Here is a 17,495-nt window from a genome sequence, read left to right as displayed (position 1 = left end):
ATCATCATCGCCGGAAGACCAATAACCTTCAACATCTCTTGAAACTGTTGTTACAAATGCTTTTTCACTTTCAGCCATTTCCTGAGCTTTTCGGACATAGTAGGCAGAATCCTTGATTTTTGGTTTCTGTTGAGTGTCAGCTCGACAATCTTTTGCAAAGTGGTTTGGATGTCCACACTTATGACACACAATTTTAGGTTTGTCCGAATTAGAATTCTGAGAAAATTCCGAAGAAGAGTTTGGTTTAGTGAGGTTCGGTTTGTATGCAGGTGGATTTTCGGAAGTTGGTTTAGGTTCCGGAGTTGGATATAGTTGAGCATTGTTGTGGTGAGGAGCTTGGAATCTATTTTGGTATGGTTTAAAGGAAGGGTTGAAGGGTCGTTTGTATTTCATTTAAAGTAGAGCAAACTCCTGTTGGAAACGGAGTTCCGAATCCATGGCTTCGGAATCATCAATAGGATAGATTTGAGAGGGTGTGGATGATTTAACGAGTGGAACAATGGTTTTGACAGGGTCCTGAGCAGATGAGTTCAGAATAGTTGATTCGAGGGAACTGAGAAGGGCAAGAGGACCTCCGGAAAGTTCCCTTATGGTTTGAGCAACATTTGACTCATGTCCTTGAAGTTCATCAAAAAGTTGATAGAGCTTTAACTTCTTCAAGGAACCATTACTTTGAAGACAAGATTTTACGTTCCCCCATCCTTCGCCAAGATTGTTTATGAATTTGAGATTATACTCCAATGGAGTTCGGACAATCCCATGAGCAGTCATGTTGTTGACCACGATTCGGTAACTGTTGGAGGCAGAGGCCACTGATTCACCAGGAGTGGTCGTGAACGTATCAAAGTCGTTGACAACTGAAGTAAGGCGTTTCTCTTTCATGTTTTCTAAGCCTTCAATTAGGTCCTGAAGAGTGTCCCAAATCTCTTTAGCTGATTTGCATAACTTGATGTGCTCGAAGAGTGAGGGTGGAACACCAAACACCATTTTAGAGAAAGCAACTTGGTCAGCATGCAGTTTTTCAATGTCATCATCAGTTAGAGGAGTTGGACAATTTTCATCTTGACCCATAAGCTGAGCAGCAGCATCTCTTACAACGGTTCTTATAGGAACATGAGGACCTTCTTTCACGGATCTCCAGATCTCTTCACCTTTATCTTTGGGTAAAAGAAATCTTTCCATTCTAACTTTCTAGTGATCATATTCTTCCACAACTAGTAATGGGGCACGGGTAGGGCCACCCACACTATTTGCGATTTGCATTGAAATCATTTGTTGAGGATTAGAAGCAGCCATTGAAGTTAATATATCTTGAGCAAAAGTGGTATATAGAAGAACTTTTATCCTTAACACATAAATGGTTGAAATACCAGGGTATATTCAAACCAACTCTAATCTGCTCTTATGGATTCAAAGGACACCCACTCAAGCTCTGATACCAATTGTGAGAACTAGAAATTTGATCAGTTGCGCAGGGACAAGGTTTGAGGATACAAACCTTGAATGAATGCTTAAGATCAATGTTTGCTTATTAATAAATGTTCAAGTCTAGCCTGGAAAGACCAGTCTAGTCTTAGATAATGTTTTCAACAAATGATCAAGTCATTAAATAAAGAACTAGAGTAAATGATCAAAGTAAAGATAATAAATGAAGAACAAGAAGAATGTTTTAAGAACTTAGTAAATATGCCAAAAGTGTGAAAAAGATCCGTCATTGACTTGTATTGAATGCTCCTTTATATAGGAGAGAATGTTACATCGAATTAACCAAGGAACTTACATAGGACCGGACAACAGAATTACTTCTGACATTCTGATTGTCTAATATAACCAAAAAACGAAGTCCTATGAAATGTTACATCAATACAGAGACATTAAATGACAAAAGACAAAATAGCTAGACTCCGAAATATCTAACATTCCGGACATGCATTCCGGAGTGACTTTAGTTCGGAACTTCGCTTCATTCTTCAACTCTTCAGCTCCGGACAGATTCCGGAGCACTCTTCCCTTCGGAACCAACATACTAAGGAATAAGTACTTAGGATTTCTAGAGGTTCACTTTTAGGTTCCAATAGTAGTGTTGTGTGAGACATTTGAGGCATCACAGTTGAGGTGCTAGGCTCTCAAGGTTCTCAAGGAATCCAAACTACAAAAGGTATGTTCTTCTTCTAGCATTTATGTTTAAAAGTACCCCATGGAATGCTAGATAGGTTAATAACCTTGGAAAATCAATTTTGCATGTATCATAGTAAAACATAGATCCAAGGTTTCTAGGGTTGCATGTACACCTTAGGAGTGTTAGAATGCTCAAAACCCAACAAAAATAACCTAGTACACACCTAATAAATAGAAATAGATATTAAATAAACAGGATATATTTCAAAATATTCCAAGGGGCTTCAAACTGGAATTCCAACCCGTCACTTAATGACTTGTGTTCCTCCTTAGCAGCTTCCAAGATGACCTCCTCAGTAGCATTTAAACGGGTGTCGTCAATTTTGGTATAAAGATCGTTGAATAATAGAACTTCAGTTTTCATTTCATACCATCTTGCTAAGATGTCCAGTTCATCACGATCGTTTGTTGTAGTCATTCGGTCTTCAGCGTTGAAGATATTGGTTAAACGAGTCCAAAACATTGGATCGTTCAACTTGCTGGTCTCGTACACATGAATATATGCACGTGTAAGAACCAAGAACTCCTCATTGCTCCATGGCATAGAACTCATTTTTAGTGAAACAAAGAGAGTAAAATTTCAAAAATAATATATGAATAACTGTAACATCGTTTAGTAAACTGTTTTTTTAACTTAATGTCAATTTATAGTAGTTTATACACAATATCGCAGTCCAATCTTCTAATTTGTCTGCAATTCATAGTCCAACTTAACTGAAGAACGCAGTGTACTAACTGAGAACACAACAGATCACTGTTCAAGTTGACAAGCCATTGCATCGAAGGACAACACAATACACTGCTACTTAAGTTGACAAGCCATTGTACCGAGAAAATAAGGAGTCGCTATAAATAGTTGTTCATATCCATTTTAATTGTATCGCATTGCTTTTTCCCCTTGCAACTATGGACTCACCTGTACCACTTAGATGGAGAAACGAAGAGGAGGTCGCTTTGGTTCAAGCTTGGATTGTAACTGTAGAGGACGATTTTGCACCGGGTCCGCCAGAAGTTCGCGTTGGATCATTTTGGTCTGGTGTTTGTCATTTGTTTCACCATCAAATGGGGCGTACTCAATATCAAAGAAGAATAGATGTCAAAGCGAAGTTTCTGGATTTGAAAATAAAGGTCAAACATGTAACGACCCGAAAATCAAGGGGTAAAAATTTCGTTTTTAATATAGCTAAAACATTGATACCATTTATTTCAACATTCAAATCATCATTAAGTAAAACATTTATCAGAGTTCCTCTCAAAATCATTCATTGCGGAAATCATAGGTGTGTGCACTGCTATCAATCCAAGCTCTTCACTTCCAAATCGATAATACCTGAAACCAAAACTGTAAACCATAAGCATAAAGCTTAGTGAGTCCCCCCCCCCCCCCCCACATACAATCCACATAACACATATCGTATTAGCTATAAAAGTTATCTCTAACACATAAGCCTTGCATAGAATCATATAAGGAAGCCATGGAAACCCTCCAAGGTCTTACACCTAGTGCCACGGGAACCCCACGTGGTCTTATCTGCCTTGGGAACCCCCACAAGGTCTTCCTGCCAAACATTACATAATGCAAACTATACATATAAACATATGATCTAAACATACAAACATATAAGGATGCCCTGGAAACCCTCCAAGGTTTTACACAGGGTGCCACGGGAACCCCCACGTGGTCTTAGCCCACTGCCATGGGAACCCCCACATGGTCTTAGCCTGGAAAGCCATGGGAACCCCCACATGGTCTTATGTCCAACTGCCTCGGGAACCCCCCGGTGTCTTCCATGCAAGTATCACAAAGACAACTAGCATACCAAATACTACACAATCAACTAGCATACTACATATATAATTGTTTGCCATTGGAACCCCCGCATGGTCTTCACATAATACATAGTATATCAATAGCACGTTCGCAACAATTATCACAACTAGATAAATGGGTCGGCCTTGGTGCCTTAGACCCATTGGTATGGTGAGCATTGACGGAGCTTGAAGTGTTGATTTGGGGGGGGGGGGGGGGGCCAAAATAAAATATGTATAAAAACTGAAGAATAGGGGGGGCCAAAGTCAAAATTTATAGTTTTAGGCTTAATATGTAAAAATTTTAATAGTTAAGGGTTAGTTATGAAAAAAAACAGGGGGGCCACAACCCCTCCTGGCCCTACATAAGCTTCGTCGTTGATGGTGAGAAGACTCACCTCTCGAACACTGAACTGATAAGCTGAAGTCAAACATATCCCACACGTTGCTCCGTCTCAACTGCCCATAATCATCAGGTGATTAGCTTGACACAATCCCATAAATACCCTCAGGTCAACCCTAGTCAAAGTCTATGTCTGTAGTCAAGGTCAACAGTCCATATTGACCTTTACTCGCCGAGTACAATTAGCCACTCGTCGGATTCCCTGCTTAACTCATCGACTCGCTGAGTCATCAGAGAGACTCGTCGAGCTCCTTGATGTTTACGGCCATAAACTCCCAACCGCACACTCCTGACAGTGAACCCTTGGCCGTAAACCTTTGGCCGTGAACCCTCTCGACTCGCCGAGTCACAAGAACGACTCAACGAGTTCCCATGTATTCGGTCCTTTCCAGTGGGATTCAAGGTCCCAAACTTCAGTTCCATATTCTCCTAGTGATAATACCACGTAAAGTTGCTAACTTTACGTTCGTATTAAGTCTGATAATGCCAAAACAGCATCAACAAGCTTCTTACAAGTCCCAAATGCATGAATAAGAGTTAGGGTGCACCAAGGAGACAACTTTATGACATTTGGGACCTAAGAAGTTCCAGATCTGGAAGCATATCCTTGTAATAGGTCCAGATCCAAACTTGGTTCCATTTCCTCAAGAATGGCCATAATCTCCACAAAGAAATCAAAGCTTAAAGTAGCAGATTAATACCTCATACAGATGTCCAACACAAAATAAGTACTCGATCTAGAGCTCCTCCCTTGATACTTCCTCTTCAAGCTTGAAAACCACCCCAAAATCCCAAAGACAAGCTCCCAAATGCTCTCTCTTCTCTCACAAGAGGTTTACGGCCGTGAACAGCTTCTAGGGTGTAAAATGGAGGCTACTAGGGTTTATAATGATGTTTATATATGGGGAAAACCCTAAAATTGGGGTTTTCCTTAAACAGCCCTGACTCGCCGAGTCGGCCTTCCGACTCACCGAGTCTCTTTCGACCTGTGCCCAAAATGCCTCGACCCTACTCAACGAGTTGGACTCCCAACTCGCCGAGTCCATGCATAACATTTCCCCCAAATGGTACTTTCTAACTGATACTCGAAACATGTGTTACAAGTCTCCCCCACTTGAACTAGACTTTGTCCTCGAAGTCTGCCTTCCCAAGCAAATCTGGGTAAAACTCTCGCATCTCTTCTTTCGGCTCCCAAATCCATTCGGAGCCCCTACGGTGCTGCCATTGCACCTATACTAATCTTGTTTCCCTATTCTGAAGACCTTTGGTCTTCCTATCAAGAATCACAACCTGCTTCTCGATGTAGTTCGGACTCTCATCCATCTGAATGTAATCCAATGAAACGTCTGCGGACTCGACCATGACACCCTTCCGAAGCTAAGACACGTGGAAGGTGTTGTGCCACATTACCCACCCGGGCTGAGATCCAGAACGACCTGAAAACCAGGGCCCCATCCTGCCTCTCTTCCGAAACCTGATAATCCCTTTCCATGGAGACACCCTTGGCAACGCGAAATCCAAGAATGAACGAATTACTTACAACCTGATCACATCTGCTTCATCTGAAATCTGAAGTTTCGAGATGGTCTGTCTCCCAGACAGGTTGCCCACATCGACTCATCATCGAACTGGTTCCACGAGAAAACCAGCCTAAATAGATTACTTCCCACTCGCAATACCTTGAGGCTTCCTAAATAACAAATTCACCGATCAACCGCGGCTAACGAATAACAAGCAATTCACACACATACCCCAAATCAATGAAGTCGCTCCTACTCCTCTTGCTGCCACATGGCTGTTTTCCAGAAGAGCAACCGGGGACCTCCCTGGCCCCAACCTGTCTACCTACTGTCCGAAACACCGTACACCTACCCGATTCTGAGCCAAACCACACTCAATAGTCCCCTGCGACCTCCGAAGGATACCTCGTCTAACCATAACTGCCATGTCTCCTTCCATCCGACTGATCCATCCGCTCGTGATAGGCTGAAAACCTGTCACCACTGAATCTGACGCAACAAGGTGAGTACTACCAGAATAGTTGTAGTCTTACATCATACCCGGTCTCCTTCGACCTACCGTTTCCTGATTCCGACATGTCGTGGCTTTATAACAACTAGAGCCACCCAAGGCACATCCCCAATGACTTAAACCACCATCAAACCAACCCGTTCACCAACTTGGAATTCTGCCCTCGAGGGCCTTGACATATAGATGCCCCACATCCCATCTTGCTGAAATGAGATCCTGCACAAATTCCGATTTAGGTTCCTATCTAAATCCGAATCGTTGCTCCTATCTAGAGATCCTCGAATCGGCATTTGCATAATGCACCATGACCTCCCGCCCTCCTTTAGTTGACCGGTTACTAAATACCCTTAGCCGATTCCCTAAGACTTACAGTCTTGCACCCGGTCCAACCACGAGGTTCCTATGAGATCCCAAAAAAGGGCTACCCAGCCGCAGCCCTACAGAAACATGCACAACTCGATCACAAGATCCTGCATCACAAGGTCCAACCCTTAGCTCAGCAGTCTCTACCGGTTCCAACCTGAACTCCTATACACGCCCGGGCTTGCCCCTGGATAACTGACCGATCAACCACCTCGGGTCCTGATCCTAACTAAGTTGTGGCTCTCCCACAACCCTGCGAACTAGCCTACCCTAGTCCAAAACACCTAAAAGAATCCATGAATGCTACGGCACCCCCGCAGTCTTACAACACTCTCTACCGCTAGTGAATGCTACAGCTCCCCCCATAGTCTTACAACACTCTCTACCGCTAGTGAATGCTAAGGCTCCCTCGTAGTCTTACAACACTAAACCCTAACTGACCATTAGTGAATGCTACGGCTCACCCGTAGTCTTACATCACTTTCACCCCACCTGAACATTAGTGAATGCTACTGTCACACCCGATAACCGAAACGGCGGAAACGTTCGGGGGCGGAGGACGTCATGTTTAGTATCACAAGACATGCATCATAGTAATCAAAGTAATAAACAACCATTTCATTAGAAAGAAAGTGTTTACAAAGTATGTGGCTCACGAAACATAGACTACATATGTAAATAACAAAACAAGACATGAAGCTATTATGCTCCATCTTCTGAATCCCAGTGCGCGTACCTGTCTACTAGTCTCCTGAGAATACAAATTATTTTGAAAGAGTAGATCAGCATTTAAGCTGGTGAGTTCATAAGATTTTAGTGATGTAATGAAAGTTGTCAGAAAGTTGTAAGTTCTTTTAGAAAAGTTCGCCTGTTCCTCCAGGAAATCCTATATTTCCTGCTTTGATGAAAGATAAGTAAAAATGACTCTACAATCCTTTCTATAAGTAGTAAATGTATACAAGTTATATAAAACCCAGAGTAAACAAACTGAAGTACTGACTACCTTAAAATCAGATTGTTTTGTTAAGCTCATAATGTGATGTGGTTGTACCCATACTATACGCTCTCCCTGCAAGAGATTCCGGTTACAAAACGCGACTTCAGCAAAGAAATTGCTAAGTCGTGAAGTAGTCTCACATTAAAGTTATCTTGTTCTTGTATACCACATTTATTCTCACCTTTTGTTTAGAACAATGAGTTAGTGATCATTGGTATAATTTTGTTAATCATGATTTGTTCTTCTGTTATAGTGTATAGTATGTTCTTTCTGTTATCGTGTATTGTATCTTCCTCCCTGATTCTCGTTGTAGTAAGTTCTCTACGTTATCGTGTATCGTATCTACCTCCATGTTTCTCTTTATAGTATGTTCTCTATGTTCTAGTGTGAACTGAACCCCTAAACTATACCTATTATAGTTTACTAGTATGTTTGCTTGAACTGCTACTGATTTGAAGAAAATACTCATTTTATCTACGAAGTAATGTTTGTACTTTAAAAACGGAGTTTTGTAAACTATAAAGTAACATAACTTTTAAAAGAGTTTTTGAAATGTTTTGATCACTTATTAATACATAAGAAATCCTTTAAAAGATGTTTATAACAAACATTTACACAATTATCATTGTGTCCAACTTGTATTCCCCCCCCCCCCCTTAAAAGCATTTAAAACAGTTAAAAGATTGATTATAGGGGTATGAACTCACCTTATGTGGGTGATTCAATCGAAGGTTTGCGTAAGGATGAGAAGTTCCACGAATATATTCATGAGACACAAATGAGTCCTAATGACATATAATGGCATATAATGGTATGAATTTAGTGTTTTAAACAACTAACATGCTAGGAAACACCCTTAGGGACTTGGACTAAGTGTTAGAATCACATGTGATTCATCAAAGGGATGTTTATGGCCACCAATTGGTGTTTACGGCCATGGAGTGTACGGCCGTAAAATCATGGTAAAATGTGCACAAGAGGGTGATTGAATGATAGGGAAGCTTGTGGGACTATGACTTAACAAGAGGATGAGCAAAACTAACCTTTTTGGAAGGTTTTGAGGTGTTTACGGTCACACCAAGTGTGTATGGCCGTAAACACTTTAAATGATGGTATTTGGGTCTTAAATCAAAGGGGTTCAAGAGTTCTTAATGGATAGCAAGTGTCTAGAAGTGTTTAAGGTTCAATTCATGACCAAAACAAGGGTTTACGGCTATAACCAAGAGTTTATGGCCGTATACTCTTGAAGTTTATGTAGTTAGATGATGTTTAGAGGTCTTGAATCAAGTGCTTGTTATGTGTAACTAGATGAGAGAGGAAAAACTCACACTTTGTATGACTTTATGGAGTTTACGGCCACCAAGAATAAGGAGATGTTCTTGGTGTTCTTGGTGTTCTTGGAGATCTAACTAAAAAAAGAGATGATTTCATGGATGAAATCATAGAGTTTCACTAGATCAAGAAGGCTATTATGAAAGAAATGGAAGAATCACTTACATTTTTGAAGATTAAGATGAAGATCCTTATGATAATTGAGAGAGAATGGGAGGGTTTGCGGCCGAAGGAAAGGAAAAGTGAAGAAAAGTGGCAAGGTTCCTTTATATAGAAGGAGTTCACGGCCAGGAGGGAGTTTACGGCCGTAAACTCCATGTGTTTGGTTTTCTGGCTCGAATACAACTTGAAGAACTTAAATTAACTCATCCCTAAACCCAATCCTTAAGCATACTAGGCTTAGAACTCATTATAATGACCCTTAACAAGGCTAGAAGGCAATGAAATTAAGTCTGACTTTTGGTTGATTGGCTTGACTTTTATAAGTTAGAAATTTTCGGGTTGTCACAGCTATGGCTCCCCCGTAGTCTTACAACACCTTCACCCTTGCTTCTGACCCGGATACCTGGGCGGTTCTCCCCCACTTAGATTCAACTAAGTCTGTTTTGCACACAAAAATTGCAGGATTCCCAATCCTCATTACGTTCCAACGCTCACCTTGCTGACGACCGGTGCTTACAAAAGCTAGAACACCGTGCATAACTCTTCCCAAACAGCATGTCTTTCGAAAACCAGCTAACACTTCTTGAATCCGAACAATGCCAATGACTCTAGCTGCCCAAACTGATATCACACTCAGATCTCGAAAGTTCAAATGTCGGATACTCCAATCAAAACTTCAGCATCAACTCTCTCTTCCTTTGACAACCCCGAAAGCCTTTCCAAACATAATAGCTAAGGTTACTAGAACCTAGACATAATTCCCTCGTACCGACCCTTGAACCAAACCCGACCATTTCCCAAGATGATACTCAAACACTGGACAATCCGCGATATACAAGAAGACGACCCCGTACTATTCTACCCAAAATCATGGCATGCAGATGGCATTTAACTCTTCTTGAAGGTACATATAACTCAACCACAACCAGAGATAACAACCAACGATACGCCTACTCACGCTGGTTAGGAGGCAAAAGGGTATATACCTCGCACCCTTGCCTGTCGAAATTCTGATCTCTCCTCTCTGATCCTGCAAAGTGGGGCCCCTCTCTGCTGGGCTCCGGCTCTACCCTCTCATCCATTGGTGATCCTCAAAATAGCCGGAGCGGATACACTCACCGTTCCTCTCTTGATCGTCAGGTAGTCGACCTCCTTTTCACCCACCTGCCCCAATGACAATATGACGGTCTTGCCCCCTATGAGCAGTCCCTACTGACGTGGCCAAAGCTACTACACCCGTAGCAATCCAGATCACCGAACAAATTCCGACAACAACTCGGAGCAATCATAGCATATGCGGGACCCGCTCCGCGAGATATGTCCGTTTAGAGGTTCCTCAAAATTCCTCGGCATGCTGACTAACATCTGACAACCCTTGCTAACCCAGAAAATATCATAGAACCGAACCGAGATCCAACTTATCACCATTCCAAAGCAATGCAAGATTCCCGATATACACCGGGAATGGCTGAAGATAGCATACCCGCAAACATCTGGAGGGATCCTGACCACTTCCTCCTGAGTTACCCATGACCATCCTGAGAACATGATGTAATACTTTATTCCGATCCTAATGACAATCCAACCCTTGGAGCAAAACTCCATCGTGTAGTTTCTGCAAGCGTTGCACCGAATCCAGCCCTGCTGGCCTCTCAAATGCTAATACAAACTCTTGGGTCTCTGCCCGAGACCCTCCAATAAATTCACCTGACTTGAACCTCTCTTATTGAGGTACAAGTTTATCATAGATTGGTGGAGCGCGTGTGGTTAACCGGCACATCAATTAGGTGATAAAGTTGAGGGTACCAAGTCAATTTGCATGGTTCAGTCCTTGCCGCTCGATACAAGAGATCCGAAGCGAGCTCGAAATCCTGGGAGTCCTTCCACTATCTGGCTCACCACCGGAGCTGGGACCAAACCCTGGTCCTACCCACGCGTGCTCATCCATATTCTGCACATCAACTATCCCTACGATTCAATCAAAAATTCTCTTTCCTAGGCATCTTATATTCTCCAAGACTCTCTTTGATTCGAGTATAGATCCTGTGCTTTCAGTAGTACGGGCCAATACTACCTTCCACACCTATCCATACTTTCCTCAGCAATCCTCCCGAATCCTCTAAGTCACCTACCCCATTGATGCACCGAATATCCGCTAAACCGCAACACAATATCCGCCGAAGCACCTACCAGGCTTCCAACCTCACTGAACCACCCCACTATCTCACTGGAGCATAACCTAGGCTTTCCTAGGTTCCCAACCTCACCCTGCCATCAGCTACTGAGGAACTCCTCATGATGCCAACCATCCACCTCCTGGATATCGTCATATCCACTTAGTGGCTGACTCCCATCACTCAAGAGTTCCACAAAGCACAAAGTAAGCAGCATTCGTGCAGTTGCACTCCGACCCCAAGAACTGCCATAAAACATTCAGTCCACATATCGCCGCTCGCGCTATCCACATCCATCAATCCTCACTGTCGGCTGCCTTATGCATGCAAATTATACTCATAACAGGATCTAATAGACTGTCGAATAATAGACTCTACCCTACGACAACAACCAAACGAGGAACAGGAAATAAGGCCAAATCAATTATTCTAAGGCTATAAGATCCTAACCGTATACAATTTTAAAAGCATACATGTTGCAGTTATAAATACCAATTATCATTCTCATTCTAGCATGGCATCAAATATTCCCAAAGCTAAAAGCACCACATATCAGGCCAACCTATTGCTGACTACTCAGCTCTAGCATGCAAGTCTACCAACTCATATAGCATATACATGCATCTCCCCTAACCCTAACTAGCATTCGATTCACATATTCATAATCAGATCATAACAGATAACAATGTGGGTATTCTGGGGAAACTTACTTGAGATCGGCTGATTGCATGCACCACACCCTTTCTTGTCTTTAGAAAACCTTTTTCTTGAAAATATTTTCTTTTGAAAGTTTTTGAAACTTTACAGATCCTCAGTTTGAGTTCAGACACACCCGAAGGTATCCCCGAATCCCTCAAACCAAGGCTCTGATACCAACTTGTAACGACCCAAAAATCAAGGGGTAAAAATTTCGTTTTTAATATAGCTAAAACATTTATATCATTTATTTCAACATTTAAAATCATCATTAAGTAAAACATTTATCAGAGTTCATCTCAAAATCATTCATTGCGGAAATCATAGGTGTGTGCACTGCGATCAATCCAAGCTCTTCACTTCAAAACCGATAATACCTGAAACCAAAACTGTAAACCATAAGCACAAAGCTTAGTGAGTCCCCCAGAGCATACCCCACATACAATCCACATAACACATATCGTATTTTAGCTATAAAAGCTATCTCTAACACATAAGCCCTGCATAGAATCATATAAGGAAGCCATGGAAACCCTCCAAGGTCTTACACCTAGTGCCACGGGAACCCCCACGTGGTCTTATCTGCCTTGGGAACCCCCACAAGGTCTTCCTGCCAAACATTACATAATGCAAACTATACATATAAACATATGATCTAAACATACAAACATATAAGTATGCCTTGGAAACCCTCCAAGGTTTTACACAGGGTGCCACGGGAACCCCCACGTGGTCTTAGCCCACTGCCATGGGAACCCCCACATGGTCTTAGCCTGGAAAGCCATGGGAACCCCCACATGGTCTTATGTCCAACTGCCTCGGGAACCCCTCGGGGTCTTCCATGCAAGTATCACAAAGACAACTAGCATACCAAATACTACACAGTCAACTAGCATACTACATATATAACTGTTTGCCATGGGAACCTTCGCATGGTCCTCACATAATACATAGTGTAACAATAGCACATTCGCAACAATTATCACAACTAGATAAATGGGCCGGCCTTGGTGCCTTAGACCCATTGGTATGGTGAGAAGACTCACCTCTCGAACACTGAACTGATAAGCTGAAGTCAGACATATCCCACACGCTGCTCCTTCTCAACTGCCCATAATCATCAGGTGATTAGCTTGACACAATCACATAAATACCCTCACGTCAACCCTAGTCAAAGTCTATGTCTGTAGTCAAGGTCAACAGTCCATATTGACCTTGACTCGCCGAGTACAATTAGCCACTCGTCGGATTCCCTGCTTAACTCATCGACTCGCTGAGTCATCAGAGAGACTCGTTAAGTTCCTTGATGTTTACGGCCGTAAACTACCAACCCCACACTCCTGACCGTGAACCCTTGGCCGTAAACCTTTGGCCGTGAACCCTCTCGACTCGCCGAGTCACAAGAACGACTCGACGAGTTCCCACGTATTCGGTCCTTTCTAGTGGGATTCAAGGTCCCAAACTTCAGATCCATATTCTCCTAGTGATAATACCACGTAAAGTTGCCAAATTTCCGTTCATACTAAGTCTCATAATTCCAAAACCGCATCAACAAGCTTCTTACAAGTCCCAAATGCATGAATAAGAGTTAGGGTGCACCAAGGAGACAACTTTATGACATTTGGGACTTAAGAAGTTCCAGATCTGGAACCATATCCTTGTGATGGGTCCAGATCCAAACTTGGTTCCATTTCCTCAAGAATGGCCATAATCTCCACAAAGAAATCAAAGCTTTAAGTAGCAGATTAATACCTCAGACAGATGCCCAACACGAAATAGGTACTCGATCTAGAGCTCCTCCCTTGATACTTCCTCTTCAAGCTTGAAAACCACCCCAAAATCCCAAAGACAAGCTCCTAAATGCTCTCTCTTCTCTCACAAGAGGTTTGCGGGCGTGAACATCTTCTAGGGTGTAAAATGGAGGCTACTAGGGTTTATAATGATGTTTATATAGGGGGCAAACCCTAAAATTGGGGTTTTCCTTAAACAGCCCTGACTCGCCGAGTCGGCCTTCAGACTCGCCGAGTCGGCCTTCAGACTCGCCGAGTCTCTTTCGACCAGTGCCCAAAATGCCTCGACCCTACTCGACAAGTTGGACTCCCAACTCGCCGAGTCTATGCATAACATTTCCCCCAAATGGTACTTTCTAACTGATACTCGAAACGGGTGTTACAAAACATTTTCAACGTATTTATAACGAGCTAGATAATGAACATGCGAATATGGATGAAGACATTCTCATACAGGTGGCTTTGGAACTATACCGTTTCGAATCTGATGGTAGAGAGTTTACCCACGGAGATGCATGGAATCTTTTAAAGAATGTCCCTCACTTTTAATATGCATTTTGGTTAAGTTGTTTGTTTTTTGTTAGTTATGTTGCTTGTTGTTGTACGTGTGTTTTGTGAGTAGTTAATAAATCTCCCTTACTTTTAATGTATGTTGTTTCCTCAATCGCAATTAAAAATTAATTAAGATAACAGGTCCATAATCAATTCATTAAAACATTAACCCATAACTAGTACATAACATGACATAAAATGCAACGTCGTACATAAATAACTAATACATAATAGGACAAAAAATGCAAACGCGTTACATGAATAACTACTTATTTTAGGGAGGTAACAGGACCACCCTTTCATTTGGTATTTCCCAGTGCACATTTGATGGTATAGAATTCACCGACTCAGATCCAAATGCAACTCGATACACGACAGCAGTGAACTTATAATCAACCATTTCGTGAATGGCTTCAGACGTACGGGTTCTTAGAGATGCTATAGCGTGGCGACATGGTATACCGCTTTTTTGCCATTTCCCACAACTACATACCCTACGTTCGAATTGTACTTTGCTGGTGGCAAAATTGTCATCGACTTCAAATGTATCCTCATACAAACGTCTTGCCACCCAATTATAAGACTTGTCGATACGTTTTTGAACCTTATTCTCAACATAAGGGGTCACCCCACCAGACAACCTCCCTGCAATATTTGTTAATTTTAAAATAATAATACAAGAAAAAACTAAATATAAGTATAAAGTTACCTGCCACTTCAGCCCGTTCAGCATACTTTGATTGTATCGACGTATTGATTAACTTAATTATCGTTGTTATAGGAAACTCACGTGTGGACGTGGATATAATTTGCAACATTTCAGGGACATCAATCGATTTAACATTGTAACGTACTTTTGGGAAAAATGCTCGTGTCCATTTTGAAATTTCTATATCGTCAAGCCAGAAAATTGGACTCTTAAGCAAGGTGCAGAATGGTGGTTTCCTACATACACTTTGCAACCTTTCCAGACACAAGTAAAAATCATGAACACTATATGCATTGCATGACGTCCAAAACAATGTTTCGACTTTCGTATCATTATGTTCGACAGAATCTCGTATTTTTCGAGCTATATCTTTAGGAGAATATCCATGATACGAATCTGGGTAGACACTCTGAACAGCAAAGTCTATTTTATCACATAGGTTGCTTATGAAACCAACCTCTTTATGTTCACCTAAACACTCTTTTAACTTCATCATGAACCATCTCCATGATTCTTCATACTCTAAGGTTACCAAACCAATTGCTAAGAGTAGGGGTTCATGGTTTCCATCCAAAGCCACTACGAAGTACATTGTTGTCAAATAGTTCCCAAGAAGGGGTAAATAACCCACATATATTGACGGTATCATGCACTTAAGGAAGGTACGAATCTGCATAAAAAAACAAACATATATTAGTGATAAGTAAAGAATAAACGAGATACATTACCAAGAAATATTAATTAACTCAATAAAACAAATATGTTATACCACGCAACCTAAAGCTACAAAACAGAATTGAAAGCGGTTGGTATCCATTTTCTTGATGGCTGTGAAGGTATTAGGATTTGTTCTTTGAAGATTATGCAAGAATATTGGTAGCTGAGAAAAGTTTCTTTCGGTGTAAGTACTCATTTTCACAAGCAATGAAAGTGTTTTACAATCATCACACGAATACAATTATAATTATATACAAATTGGTGTTTCTCTACAGTTCATACTTCATAGTTCAACTTTTTAAATTCGTAGTCAAACCAGTTTATTTCATAGTCAAACATCACTGACCGACAAGACAAGACAAGACAATGTACTTATCTGCAGTTCATAGTTCAACTTTTTAAATTCATAGTCAAACCAGTTTATTTCATAGTCAAACATCACTGACCGACAAGACAAGACAATGTACTTGTATGCATTTCACAGTTCAACTTTTTGAATTCATACTCAAACCAGTTCATTTCATAGTAAAACATACTTGTCTGTAATAAAATTTCTTCTATAAATGAGTGTAAAGTCACTCCATGAAATTTATCTGTGAAATTAAGTCATATTTGATAAAATAAATAAGGCGAATGACATACTGTAATTGCGGAGGTGAACGTATCATTAGGATTTCGGGTATAGCTAAAAACCCAGGAAAATTATTTTATGCTTGCCCATATATGGTATCATGTTCTTAACTTCATTCATATTTACACCCTCGTGATTATATGGCAACAATTCTTATTGTCAATGTTTAAATTTACAGGGACCAAAATGCGAGTTTATCAGTTGGGTTGATGAAGAGAAGGACCAATCATCTATGGTAATAGCTAAAGTAGCTAACTGTAATAAGCACTTTCAATCAGAAAATAAGAAGTTAAAGATAGCCTTGGTTTGTAGTTGGGTGTTGTTTTTGGCAATTATTGTTTACAAGTTGTAAGCTTTTTAATATTGTTTTGATAGTTTTGAAGTTGTTACGTCAATAAATTGTTGTATTTGTTGTTATGTTTAGAGCAGTGTACTTGTAACGTTAAAAAAAATGGTGGTGTCGTTGTTATGTTGTAAGTATTGAACTTATTAGTAGGTCATTAAATCCAACATTCAATTACATATACAAATATATAATCCAACTACATAGGACCAAGACTCGACCGCCAAAAATTTTTTGCCATCCGTTGGTGAAACTCTAAAGCTGCGTTCCTTGAGTCAATAAGTTCACGTATTGGTTGGCCTGAAACTAATTGTTCCATAAACATACAAACAAAAACACCGCAATCTCCCAAATGCTACTTTGTTGGGGAACATTTGTTTCGAAAATGAATTGCATATTCAATGGAATCCTTAGGATGTTCCTCCGGGCCCAATAGTCAATCTTGTCTAAATAATCTGCCACCCGAGCTTCAAATTTGGTAAAGGTTCCATCAGAGTTGAATTTTTCATAAGCCCCTCTACCAAGACTGTCATAAAGATAGACTTCCATTGACGCCAATCGTAGTTGCCCAAATAACCAGTGATTAGGGGATGAATGAATCGGCATTA

This window comes from Lactuca virosa, chromosome 8, assembly GCF_052849685.1.
Source record: "Lactuca virosa cultivar CGN04683 chromosome 8, Lactuca_virosa_CGN04683_v6, whole genome shotgun sequence".
NCBI lineage: Eukaryota > Viridiplantae > Streptophyta > Magnoliopsida > Asterales > Asteraceae > Lactuca > Lactuca virosa.
This window is presented reverse-complemented; position numbering follows the sequence as displayed.